The sequence below is a fragment of the Typopeltis vanoorti genome, chromosome 10 (assembly GCF_054136105.1).
Source record: "Typopeltis vanoorti isolate ZY-2024b chromosome 10, IOZ_Tvanoo_1.0, whole genome shotgun sequence".
Taxonomy (NCBI): Eukaryota; Metazoa; Arthropoda; class Arachnida; order Uropygi; family Thelyphonidae; genus Typopeltis; species Typopeltis vanoorti.
In genome coordinates this window covers 36,365,284-36,379,554 of record NC_143558.1, presented here as the reverse complement: position 1 = coordinate 36,379,554, position 14,271 = coordinate 36,365,284, and the positions used below count along the sequence as shown (strand labels likewise).

At 35.5% G+C, this 14,271-nt stretch overlaps 1 protein-coding gene across 1 annotated transcript in view; it reads right to left on the bottom strand.

Moving 5' to 3' along the window:
• puf (ubiquitinyl hydrolase 1 puf) overlaps window positions 1-14,271 on the bottom strand; it is a 1,013,305-nt gene that overhangs the window by 166,282 nt on the left and 832,752 nt on the right. The window lies entirely within an intron of this gene.

The window sequence follows — 14,271 nt, the reverse complement described above, 5'->3', positions numbered from 1 at the left end:
CTTCCTGTTCAACAGACTCTGCAAGTTGCATTTTCTCAATCATTCCTCATAATCGACATTCCGGAGGTCAGAAACTACCTTTGGATCCTATCCAACATCTCTTTATCCTTCTGAAAACCAGGTGACCAAATCTGGGCACAATAGTCCATGTGTGGCCTAATCAAAGCTTTATACAATGGAACAAGAATCTCCCTACTTCTACACCTCAGTCTCCGCACCATTCCCAGAAGCCTTTGTGTGGTCTTCACAATTTTGGCTATGTGTCCCATAAATTTCAGATCCTTATCCACTATCACTCCCAGATCTTTTATTTCTTCCACCTCCAACAATATATCCTCACCAAGCACAAATTCTGCATCCCATCTATGTTTTCCAAATTTTAAAACCTTACGCTTTTTTGAAAATTATGGAGACAACTACCGTGTTTGAATGAAAACTTTAGTTTAATATAACTAAAATCTACAATTCGACGTTTCGACCTTTATGTCAAGGTCATCTTCTGGAGCATACAACTATACACAGAAAACAAGCTACACTACAATCAAACTGGTTTGTTAAAGATACTGACCAACTGCTCCAACAATTGTTGTAGCAGTTGGTCAGTATCTTTAACAAACTTAATAATCAAGCATAATTCTAAGAAGCACAAAAAGGGACCCATAATCAAGTTTTGATTTTATCAATGCCTTGTACAAATTAAGCAAAGATGGAGCGGAGATAACGTTCATTGCTTTACAGCACTTGTATTGTAACGTTTGTAAGAGAGGAAATACGAGCTTCAAGAACTTGGCTAATGGCGCATCTGGGATTAATGTTTGTTCTAGTCAGAGTTCTAGGCCAAAATGAAGATGATGTCTGCAGCAAAAATGCACACAAACTACTTTCTGCTGTAAATCTGAACCTATTTATAAGAACCCATTTTGAAAGAGGACGAATGGTTTACTGAAGCTTCTATGATCCTCATATTACACGAATGACAGAGGATGGTAAAATAATCCACACAGAGAGCATTACTTATTGTTAGAGTAAGTTGTTCTGTTATCGAGATTATCTTGATTGCAAAAAGCATGACAGTTAAAAGTGAACTGTGTTGAAGTCCCTCCTCTTGGTTATATGATTAAGAGAGAGTTGGTCCCACTCAGAATTGGAAGATTTAGATGAGAAGTCCTTGATAAAAAAGAGGGAGACAGAATCTCCAAGCAGTGTCATGTGCTTTTTCCATATCAAAGAAAACATACTAGATCAGGGATAGCCAACCTATGGCACATTGGATGATTAGAAGTGGTGCAATGGACCTCAATGATAATAATAAGTTTATTTATGCAAAATGTATTAACCAAAAACAGATTTGCATAAAAAAAGCTAAAACTTAGTAATTATTTTTAGCAATTTTATTATCTCATATACATTTTTTGCACATTCACTTGTGTGATCGTGAGGCACCAAGCATTAACAACAGCAGGGCATAGCAGGTTTTTGTCAGTCAGTTTACAATTGATGCTCATGCGCTATAGGGTTGTGCTTTTTTTTTTTTTGAACATTAAGCCTTGTTTTTACATTCAGTTACCAATCACAGAGCAAAAGGAAAACAGAAGGTGATAGTAAGTGTGAATTCAATGAATATAATATTAAATATGTCATTTTTTTTTTTTTTAAATATGTCTATGTTAACATATTTTACAGGGCGTGTTTAAGGGTACAAGAGTTGTATGGTGCATGGAACATAAAAGGTTGGTAATCCCTAGACTAGATGATCAGTAGCAGAATGATATTTTTGGAAGCCAGACTGGGTTCTGGGAAAAAAATTGTTTCTCTCCAGAAAATGTAAAAGATAGGAGGTCTTTTACATTTTCTGAAACCATTTTTTCCAGGTTTTGCATAAGCAGATGGTCAGAGCAATTGGACAGTAGTTATTTGGAGATTTTGGATCCTTCCCTGGATTAGGGAAAGCAATAATAATTGCCTGTTGCCAGGTTCTAACAGAAAATTCTGTTGTAAAGATGCAATGGTTGATCTATGGATGATGGAGATAGATGTTTTAGCATCTCATAATAGATATTATCAGATCCAACATCAGTTGGATAGTATTGAAGCAAAGCAGCATTCATTTTGTCTTTAGTGAATGGCCAGTTGTATGCTTCAGTACCGTTTGAATAAAACAGAATTTGTTATTTTCCTGCTTTGCTTTTTTGGGCAAGGAACTTGTGAAATAAGAAGCTGTTACTGATGTGCTGGCAAAAGTCTCTCCAAGCATGTCAGCAATTGCTGTTAGGTCAGCAACTGTGCAACCATTATATACTAGGATGGAGAGCTGGTGGGTAGCGTATTTGTCTTTTATTTTCTGGATTTTGAACCACACTTTTGTCAGGCTGCTTTGCTGCTGGTTCTTGTAAAGGAAAATGTGTATTGGATCCAAGATTCTTTTTTGGCATGGATATATCTTACTTGGTCTCAAGCATGTCTGAAAGCAATCAGATTTGTTGTTGTAGGTTATCTATCAAAAATACCTCATGCTTTTTTCTGGGATTCTCTGGCTGCTGTGCCCTCGTCCTTCCATCATAGCTTAGAAAAAAGTGGAAACTAAGCAGATGTTTTAGCAATTGTAGTTCTGGCAGGTTGTATAATATACTCTATTATATGATTCGCTGCATCTCTGATACATATGAGCTGATCATTACAGAACAAATTCTGCTAATGAGGAAAAGTTGGACCAGTCAGCTTGCTGAATTTTACACTGTGATATCCATGATATAGTACAGAGTTGCACATAAAGAAAGGTGGACATCATGGAAATGCAATCCCAACCATATATGTTGTCTTGAGTTTCCCACTTAAACAATGAAAAAAGGGAAGGTGAACAGACAATTAATTCGACGACAGTAAATGTTTGAGTAGGCATATGGAAGAATGTGGTACTCCCTGTATTTAAGAGGAGAGATTTAAGTTGTTAGGCATACATTTAAAAACTCTGATGTTTGTGAGAGCTACCTCACACCAATGTGTCTGTTTAAATCTCTCATTAAAAATAATGGGAATGGTAACTGCAATATGACATCATCAAGGTTATCTTGAGAAACATCTGCAGCAGGCAAAAGGCAGATGCAGTATATGTTATTAGAATTCTGACTGAGAATCAGATAGCAACTGCTTCTAAGTTGGTCTGAGTGAAACTTACTGGAAGGGAGCATGGTTGTCCACAAGAATGGACAATTTGTGGGCAGGTCCATCCCCTTTCCTGTCCTTATGAATGATGGTAACAATTTGTAGTGATGGGTCATCATTCAATTTCAGGTATGTTTCATGCAGGCAGAAGCATAGCAGTTGATATTTCTGTTGATATTATATCAATATTTTGTCCAAATCCATGGCAATTCCATTATAATAATGTTTTCATTATTTCTTTTTGGTTGTCTTATCTGGCATACTATGTTGAGAGTTTTGTTTTCATTATTATTGGATTTCTTCTTTTTTAAGAATATTGGATTGGACAGCCAGTATCTATCTTTTCTTTTTCTGGAAAAACAACTAAGACTTTGCCATATACAACTCTTTCTCTCTCTCTCTCTAGGGCACTCAGTATATTAATAGTTTTAACTCTGTGAGGAAGATCAGAGGTATCAATGTTATCTGTTGGTGGGTCATTTAATAAAGGGTCCAGAGGCATGTCTTTGATCCTCTGTGGTGCACTTTCTATAACTTTTTTTTTTAAATAAGAAAGTTTTCATGTAGTGGGACCATTTCAGCATGTCTTCAGGAGGACTGCATATCAAATTTCTCCTTTAATTCGTTCTAAGGAATACTCATGTTATATCATATCAGGGATGTTGTAGTTGTGAGAAGGCAGGAATGACATAAGTGTCAGCATCCTAACTGATACTTTCTTTACAGTTGCCTTCTCAGCATAAGAGGATTTAGCAGATATTGCTGCTATTGTTGTGGTATACAGTCTCTCTTTGCCTCTTGATAGGCGACACATTACTTTGTTTCTAACTTTTGAATCTGCTTTTAGTCCTTCTACCTTTGACATGCTCAGAAGTAAAGTAGGTAGTCTCCTTCACAGCGCTTTGCTCTTATGGCCTTTATTCTCATGATCTTTATTGTCACATTGGACACAGATGTTAGAACCATGACAGGCAGTTTGAGATTTTGGACATTTAAAGCAGCATAAAGGGTTGAGATAACCTGCTTTGACAGCTGTTGGTGGCTTTGGGATGATGTTCCAGGTTAAAACCAGATGCTCATCCCCATGGATGTGGATTCTTCTTATCGCTGTCATTACTTGGTCCTTCAGTTCAGAGCTGATCTCCTCATCCGGAACATCAAGGAGGTCTCATTCTCATATGATATCTTAGGAATTTGTGGGAGGTTAACTATAATATGAATTCCCTTGATAGATGTTGCATGAAGTAATTTTTTCCAACTTGTATCAGAGTTTCTGCTTTAATAAGAATATCTCCTGAATGTAGTTTTTTTTAAAGACATTGGAGATCCCTTCAACTCTTCTGGATAAAAAAGAGTGACATATTTTATGGGCATTCCCCTGTTGAATGCAGAATTAAGAAAAGTAGTGCATTTGTTGCAGCTTCTGATGCATTTTTGTGAACACAGGTTCATAAAAGACTATGAACCTGTGTGACCTAAGTAAAGTAACAGCCACGACTGAGTAATTCGGAGTTGCTTGAGATAAAATTGATTTAAGAGTTATTATGCGTGCTTAACTAAAAATTTCTCTTGTATGTAAAGGAAAGATAGAAAATTCTTTTACACAATCCTTAATGGTGCAGTTGTCAACAGAAGTATATTTTTAAGGATTATTACATTTGAATTATAGCAAAGTAGATTAAGGATTTGGTCCCAATTAGAGACTTTTCCTCAGTCTACGATACTAGCATATGTGAGACTATACTTTACGGCCTTGAAGGGGAGGGGGGGGTAAAGCTAAGTAGATTACAAAAGGAATAAAGTCAAATAATAGTATTATAAGTGAGTTAGAGATTGGAGCATATTGGCATTTTGTGCAAGCTCAAGCAACCACGAAAATTATGAAATAAGAGGGGAAACACTTTAAGTTAAAAAGTAAAGTAATAAACAATATAAAAAACTATAAATTAACAAAATACAAAAATATTACAATGGTACAACATGATGAGATTTTATGGTGGCTGGGGTGTCGCCATGTTAAACAAGCTCCCTGCTTTGTACATCAAGAAACCAGTGCGTACACTGAAAAGTCAGCTATTGAAACAAGCTACAATTCGACATCCAGAATAACTGAAAACAGAAATGCAGGAACAGTCAATATGAGGAGTATTAATGGAAAGAAAACCAAACTTACAGAAGAACTGGCTAAGTACCAAGTGGAGATAACTAACATTACTGCGACAAAGAACATGTGAGATCTTTATCGCAGTAATGCCAGTTTTCTCCACTTGGTATTTGGCCAGTTCTTCTGCAAGTTTGGTTTTTTTCTTTCCGTTAATACTCCTTATATTGACTGTTCTTGAATTTCTATTTTCAGTTCTTCTGACACTGAATTTATCCTTCTTCTGGATATCAAATATATATCATCTTATACTTATTATTATTATTTGACACCTCCAGGCAGTCCAAGGACTCATCGAGGGAGGGCACCAGGTCTACAACTCCGTCTCCACCATTCAATCACAACTGACCACAACTACACCAATGCCATCTACCACCTACCAGCACTGGTATTTCCAGTGCTGGTAGGTGGTAATTTCAAACGAATTTAGAGTTAACATGCAAAGACGTCTGTGACACGTATTTTGTTTATTGCACCAAAACTGATTTTGATGTATCACAGACGTTATGAAGTTCGCGTCAAATTCAAATGAATTTAGGGTGTTAGGCAGTGAATATATATGCATATAAACTCTATTCACTAGTTAGTTTGTGTTGCAATTTATTATCGTCCCTAATATGTCTGTAAATATTTATAATATGTTAGCCGAAAGTGATACTGAAAGCGGAGAGGACCGTTTGGATAAAAACAGCGAGACAAATTTATATCATCAAAGTGTTGGCATTTTTGACTTGTCAAGTGACAATAGCAACAGTAGCAGTGGAAGTTCGGTCCGAGGCAATGTTTGTAAACGTTTGAAACCGATATCGTCTAGCAGCGATGATTCCGATGTAACGGAAAATGAATGGAATTGGCAAGAAAAGGAAAATATTCCTATTATAAAACCATTTACAGACATTCCTGGCGTCAATGCAATTGCTTTGCTAAGATTTGGTGCAAATCTGACGCCTCTTTCTGTTTTGAAACAAATACTTTGTGATGATTTCTCTGACATGATAGTTACAGAAACTAATAGATATACAGCTCAAGCAATAAATGAGGAAATTACTAAAAAGACTGAAGAATGGTAACCAATAACAAGTGATGAATTGCAGGCATATTTTGCATTATGAACTCTTCACCAGGAAGGAGCATTGGAAATACTACTGCATGAATTAGACAACTACCGATAGGAAGTGATTGGATTCTGCGAAACCAGATGGACTGAAAAAGGAGAATTCCACCATGGACAGTACAAAATCTTAACTTCAGGTAGGGAGGACAACAAACACCAAGAAGGAGTAGCACTTACATTAAAACCAGGCTCAAAACTCTCTATTGTCCTACAATCCTATATCTCACCTAGGATAATTAAAGCAAGATTTAAAACATCAATTGGATCACTAACTATTATTCAAGTATACTCACCAACTTCGACATCATCAGAAGATGACAATAATATAATAAATTTAGTTTAATCCTTTATCCAAGTGTGAGCAAACAAAGTTTGCGCCTGAAAGTATCTTCAGGACTGGGTTAAGATGGTACAACACCAGGGCAACTCGTTGCAAAGGTGGAGCAAGCTACCAACACTCCTATCTCAGGATCTCCTATAATGCAAAACACATCTCCTTGCGGATATGTCTAATGTTATGCATTAAGGGAAGGGCCACTACCCAGACTAGTTTCGACCTTTATTGAGGTCTCTTCAGTGGGAGCCAGGCCCAAGTGGAGATATCAGGCAGAAGCATTAGTAGGTCATCTCTACCTATAGGAATTGCCAGTTGGTGTGCCACCCTTTTATTAATAATTTACTCTGGATTTAGAGAAAGATGTTAAAAAAGATGTTAGAAAAAGATGTTAAAATAGGTAGAGATGACCTACTAATGCTTCTGCCTGATATCTCCACTTGGGCCTGGCTCCCACTGAAGAGACCTCAATAAAGGTCGAAACTAGTCTGGGTAGTGGCCCTTCCCTTAATGCATAACATTAGACATATCCGCAAGGAGATGTGTTTTGCATTATAGGAGATCCTGAGATAGGAGTGTTGGTAGCTTGCTCCACCTTTGCAACGAGTTGCCCTGGTGTTGTACCATCTTAACCCAGTCCTGAAGATACTTTCAGGCGCAAACTTTGTTTGCTCACACTTGGATAAAGGATTAAACTAAATTTATTATACTCTAACCAAGTGGAAAATAAACTTTTTTAACATCAGAAGATGACATTGAGGAGTTCTATATAGATTTGCAAAAAGCAGTACAGCAGACATCAAGTCAAGATCTCCTAATTGTAATGGGGGACTTAAACACAAAAGTAGGCAAAGACTGGAATACCTGGCCAAGAGTAATCGGAAAGTTCGGGTATGGAGAAAGCAATGAACGTGGCGAAAGACTGCTAAACTTCTGCTCAAATAATAGACTAACAATAACCAACACTCTCTTTAAACATCCAAAACCCCAAAGAAAATGGACATGGATATCACCAGACAGACAAACCAAGAATATGATAGACTATATTATTGTAAACCAAAGATGGAAATCAAGTATCCTAAAGTGCAGATTGTGGATCAGACCATAAGCTGGTATTAGCAAACCTAAGAATAAAGTTAAAATCTGGAAGCACTTTTAGAGTCAAAAGGAGACTGAATGCAAAAAAACTACAAGACAACAATATTCTAAGAAAATATCAACTAGAACTAGATAAAAACCTGAAGGAACTACCAAAACAGAATATAAACATCGAAGAACATTAGTGCAAATTAAAGGAAATAATATTAAATTCGGCAGAAAAAACAATAGGTTACGCAGAAAGAGAAAGTAAAAAGGATTGGATCTGGAATGAAGTAAAAAGGTTAAGCAATCAAAGGAAAAGCATGAAACTAAAACAGAACTATAACAGAAATGAATATAATAGATTAACCAGAGAAATTAGAAAACTACTTAAAAGAGACAAGAATAACTGGTTAGAAGAAAAATGCAAAATGGCAGAAAAGCTATCAAAAGAAAATAACCTTCATGGATTATATAAACAAACAGACCAAATTAGTAAGACACGGCAACAAAAGTTATAATGATCAAAAACAAAGAGGGACAACTAATTGAAAGTAAAACAAAAAGAATTCAGAATTCTTAAAAGCAGGAAAGGAACAACTTTTGGAACCATTAAAAACATTATTTGAAAGGATCTACCAAAACGAAGCAGTGCCTACTGATTGGACAATCAGTCATAACTCCTATATACAAAAAAGGAGATAAAACAGAATGCAATAATTACAGAGGCATTAGCCTCCTCAGTATTCCAAGTAAGGTTTTTACGAAAGTACTCCCAAAACAAATTAAGCCATATATAGAACTGGCACTAGGAGAAGAACAAGCCGGTTTCAGACCAGGGGCGAAGCACAATTGATCAACTATTCACCTTAAGACAGCTAATAGAAAAGACACTAGAGTACAACCAAAGTTGCTACATAAATTTCATAGACTTTCGTCAGGCATGTGATTCAATCCATAGAAGAGAACTATGGAAAACTATGGAAGAATTTGGAATTCCCAACAAAACCATAAGAATAATAAAGAATCTATATAAGAAATCTGAAAGTGCAGTACGAATGGAGGACATCTTAACCAACTGGTTCCACACAGAGAGCGGAGTGAGACAGGAATGCAATCTGTCACCAGTGTCGTGACGTTCTTTACTTCATGTTCGAATCCGCCATCTTGTTATAAGTCACTTTCATAAAATAAAACACAACTAATTGTAAATTGATCACCAATCCAAGGGTAGAGAAATTTCTATTATACTGCACCACTCTATCCTTAGATAAGTCTATACAAAATAGCAGGATCAATTCAAAGTTTGTTAGCAGTCTCCTCATCCATTCTGGCCGAAGTATTTGTTTTCCACTTGGGATTCCCGCAAGATTCGAATTTTTATGAACGGTGCAATAAAAAGGAATTCAGGCAAACATAATAATTAGATTAACAAAATAAAACATTTAATATAAGCTATATAACACATACATAAATTCTACTTCAAATTTTAAACAATAGAATCAAGTTAAACATTAGGTCAAGTCAATCATATTAGTTCAATTTTCCAAACCTTCACACACACTTTCTCAGTTTCTGAGTCACAAAGTTCCTACACTTAATTAAATATAATAGAACTTTCTATCTAATCAGTTTTTATGCAATTCTCAACCATGCCATACGCTTAAGAACAACACAGGCACTAATTGCTGTAAATATCTCTCAAGCAACTTTTTATTTTCAATTCCCAATTTCGAAGAATTGCCACAGTTAAAGTTAGGTTAAGCGTAGCGTAACTAACACTCAATTCTTCGTGCATTGAAATATATCAATATGACAGTCCTTACCAGAAACAGTTCCTAGTACATCAATCACGTTGTGAGTATACTTTCAAAATATATTTATCATTCTTAAAAACACATCTATAAGACTTCTCCACAGTTATAACTAAAACATTATTAATCACGCTTCACAATTCTAGATATCAACTGTAGGGTACTTCAATTATCCTCGTTACCACTCATTAACTAATTAAACACTGTGCAGTTCTCCTTAGGGCAAATTAGAAATAAGTCGCAATTCTAGACTAACTGGGTTTATTCAGAATTCTTCACTGAACGTCCAGTCCTATATATTATCCGATTACGGCATTAATTTCTTGTTATTATTACTGCTGACTTCACTTTCAGCTAACTATAAGATTCGCTTCATTCTTGCTCGCTTATAAATATCATCCCTTTTGACTTCTGCCCTTGAGAACCTTTCATTTACTTCCACCTCACTAGTTTATACCCTTGCTTCCTCTTGCTTCAAAATTTCCGTCCAAACTCTCTTTCATTACCTTTTATTTATTTTTTTTTTATATTATCCTTCTCCCAGCTCACGCTCTGTTCCACTCGCGCTCATTTACTTTATGCGTTTCCATGACAACAAATAAACGTAAACATTTTCGTTAATGTTATATAAGGCTATACCACTACATTGAGTTAATAAAAATACAATAAATAGAACATTGGAGCTACTTAATCAACTCTTTCATTTTGTATACATATAACTATAATAACATTCACGTTACAACATATATATATGAGTTACAATAAATTATACACATATTATTGTTTAATTAATTAATAGCTGATTAAATTCAGAATAAATACTTAAATAACAATTCTTAAATAAGGATTAATAAATAACTTTTATACAAGTCATGATTAATATATAATAAACAATGTTAAATGTGAATGAAAAAAACAAAATACACAACATAGTTTCATTCACAGTTTAACACCAGACCTGTTCAATTTTACACTGGAAGAAGCAACCAATAAGGCCTTAAACAATGAAGACTCCAGAATCAAAATATATGGGAAAAATGTGACAAATTTAAAATTTGCAGATGACATTGCATTACTTGCAAGCACAGAAGAAAATCTATAGCGAATTTCTGATAAAATAAAGGAGGAATGTATAAAATCTGGATTAAACATAAATATAGACAAAACAAAAATTATGCAAATAGGAAAAAGACGCACCAATCTGAAAATTGAAATTGATAGTAAGAATCTAGAGCAGATAGAAAACTTCACCTACCTTGGAGGAGTTATTGAGTACAATGGTGAAATTATAAAAGATATATCAGTCAAGCATCCCAAACTTTTGGATGACTTAATAAAATATGGAAGTCAAGAGACATCAAACAAGTAACAAAAGCAAGAATCTATGAAACAATGGTCCTCCCAATACTCCTGTATGGAAGTGAATGCTGGAATCTCAAAAAGACTGAAGAGAAAAAATTATTAGTTACTGATAGGGGTTGGCTAAAAAGATTACTTGGAGTATCTCTGCTGGATCGACTAAGAAACGAAGACATAAGGAAATGACTAAAACAAGAAATAACAATAATAGACAAAATCCAAGAAAGAAGACTGTGAAGGTTTGACCATGTGACCAGAATGGGAACAGAAAGACTACCATCTAAAGCCCTGAATACAACAATGGAAGGTAAAAGATCCAAAGGACAGCCCAGAATTAGATGGATAGACAAAATAAAAGAGGACCTGAAAACCAAATCACAACATGCGACACCAAACTGGACAGAATTGTTCGGACTCTCCCAGGACAGACAGACAGAAGTGAAGAGAGTTCATTCAGCCTCATCATCCTCCACATAGATGATGGAAGAGATAAGAAGAAGATAATTATGTCACAGGTAAAAAAATCTAATATAGACATGTATTGGTCAAAGAGGGTTGTGGTCGAGACACCCATATATTTAAAAATTATGCCTCGTAAATGCTTCTTGGCTATATCTCATTTTCTCCATTTCGTGGATAATGAAACAATAAAGAAAGACGACAAAATATGTAAAGTGCGAAATATAGTCGACTACCTGAATAATAAGTTTCAACAATTATATACACCAGATAAAAATGTAGTAACTGACAAATCCCTTATGAAATATAGAGGTCAACTAAATTATGTACAGTTCATTGCTAGCAAACGAGCACAATTTGGGATAAAATTTTACAAGCTATGTGAATCAGACTCTGGATATTGTTCAAAGTTCAAAATTTATACAACAAAGGATAAAATTCCGGGAAGCAATACACCTGCATCTCAAAATATCGTCATGGAGTTGGCCGAACCTATTTTAGGAAAAGGATATGTTATTCTTAGATAATTGGTATTTGTCACCAGAATTATTTTATTTCTTAAGAAAAAATAGTACAAATGTTGTGGGGACAGTTAGAAAAAATTGCAAGCATATGCCTAAGAAATTGATGACATATAAAATAAAAAAAAGGCGAATCAAAAACTTTATCTCGTCGAGGAATTTTGTCATTACCTTGGCGCGATAAGGATGTTTAATGATAAGACAAAGCATTCAAAAGAAGAAATGGTAGATACAGGAAAAGTAAGGAGAAGTAAGAGGGGCGATAAAGATAAAGTAATAAAACCTAAATGTGTTCTTGAATACAATTGCGGAATGGGTGGTGTCGATAGGCAAGACCAACTACTTGCTTGTTTTCCAATTATGCGAAAATGCGTCAAAGGTTACAAGAAAATATTTTTCTATTTGATGGATATCGCTATTTACAATGCTTATGTTTTATATTCCAAACTACCCAAACTACCAGTGCTTTGAAAAGTATCATATCTTGCAAAATTATTAATATTCTTTATAATAAGGTAACAATTAATGAAATAATTCACATGAATTAAATAAATATTAGTTTTATCTGTTCCAACATTAAAAATAATTTATATGTCAAAGGGTTAAGGAAAGAAAGAAGTAGTAATGGCATTCAACACCAGACATGAAGATAAACTTCTTGATTGGAAGACAGTTTCAAGTAGAGTGATGCAGGCATATGTCAAAATGAGGAAATGGAAAATGAAACTTATTTGTGCCTTTGAAGAGCCTACAGAAGGCTCTTTAAAGGAAGAAGTGTAAGAATGTTTCAAATCATTAGAACAGGCAGCTGACATAAAGAACATGGAAAAAATTGTCCTTGTTGAAGATCTAAACAGCAGAGTAGGAAATGAATCCCACCAGGCATATCGGAATATTTTGGGAAAATTTAGAGAGTAAAGCAAAGCTAATAATACAATGATAAGTAGTGCTGCATTTCTGCTCATGACATGGACTAGTCCATTACTAACACCATGTTCCAATATAAAGATGTGGATAAGTACACGTGGAGAGAAGATACACGAAATAGAAAAAGCCTCATTGACTATGTCATTGTTGACAGTAATACTTTTATGCAGGTTCAAGATACAAGACTGTACAGAGAATATGATATTGGAACTGACCATTACTTAGCGCTAAGCAAGATAAAATTATTATTATTATTCTAGTAGCAAGGCTTATTCAAAAGATTATTCAAAGAATCTTCAGCAGCTCTAAAAAACGTTCCTAACCTCAACAAATTTGGGTGCATGAAACTACCCCAAATTTGGGAGACTTACATTATGAGAACTTCAGCCCAACTGCCAAGACTACCAAATTAGCGCCAGAGGGCACCATTAGGACTTTAGGAACAATATTAGTTTCTTGCTTTCTTCCTCATTTGCTTTGTGTTAGTGCCTGCATGCACATACCATATCTTTATGTTCCTGAAGATGGCAATGTGACGTTGCCGAAATATAGAAGTTATTCATTAAAGTTACCTTTAATTAATATACTTTATATGCATTGTTAATTCCGTAAACTAATTACCAGTTATTATTATTATTATTATTATTATTATTATTATACGGGGACCTCCAAAGGGTGCCCGCATAATAACATACGAGTCCGAAGACTCATCGCGGGAGACCCAATCTATCCACACAAGCTATCAATACCTCTCCTTGAACCCATTAACAGAAAAAGCACTCACAACTGACTCTGGCAACCCATTCCACTCATTCGCCACTCTCCAAGCAAAAAATCCAATCCTCACACCCCTTACTGACCACACCTTTATTCAACTTCCACGGATGACCCCCCCCCCTTTGTTCTGGTCCCTCTAGCCAAGTGCTGAAACATTTCCCCTGCATCTATCCTATAAAATCCTTAAAGCAACTTAGATGTTTCTATCATATCCCCTCTTTTTCCCCTATTAACTAACTTCTGCAATCCACACATCTTCAATCTATCCTCATAGGGAACATTCCACAGGCCACTCACCATCTTGGTCACTCGCCTCTGAATCCTCTCCACCCAGTGCCAGCTGTAGGGGTTCTGGAGTCCTGATGAATTTTAAGTTGAGCGCCCACATTTAATGAATGCTAATATTAAAACATTTTTAATTAATTAATTTTTTTTTCTATCTCCTTCAGTGCCCATTGAAGAAGGAGCCACGATGCGACGCACTGCCTGCTTACCATGTTAAGCCAGGACTGTCCCTCCGCTTCCTCATCCCCAAGAAACCCAGTGGACCAGACTTGAGCACA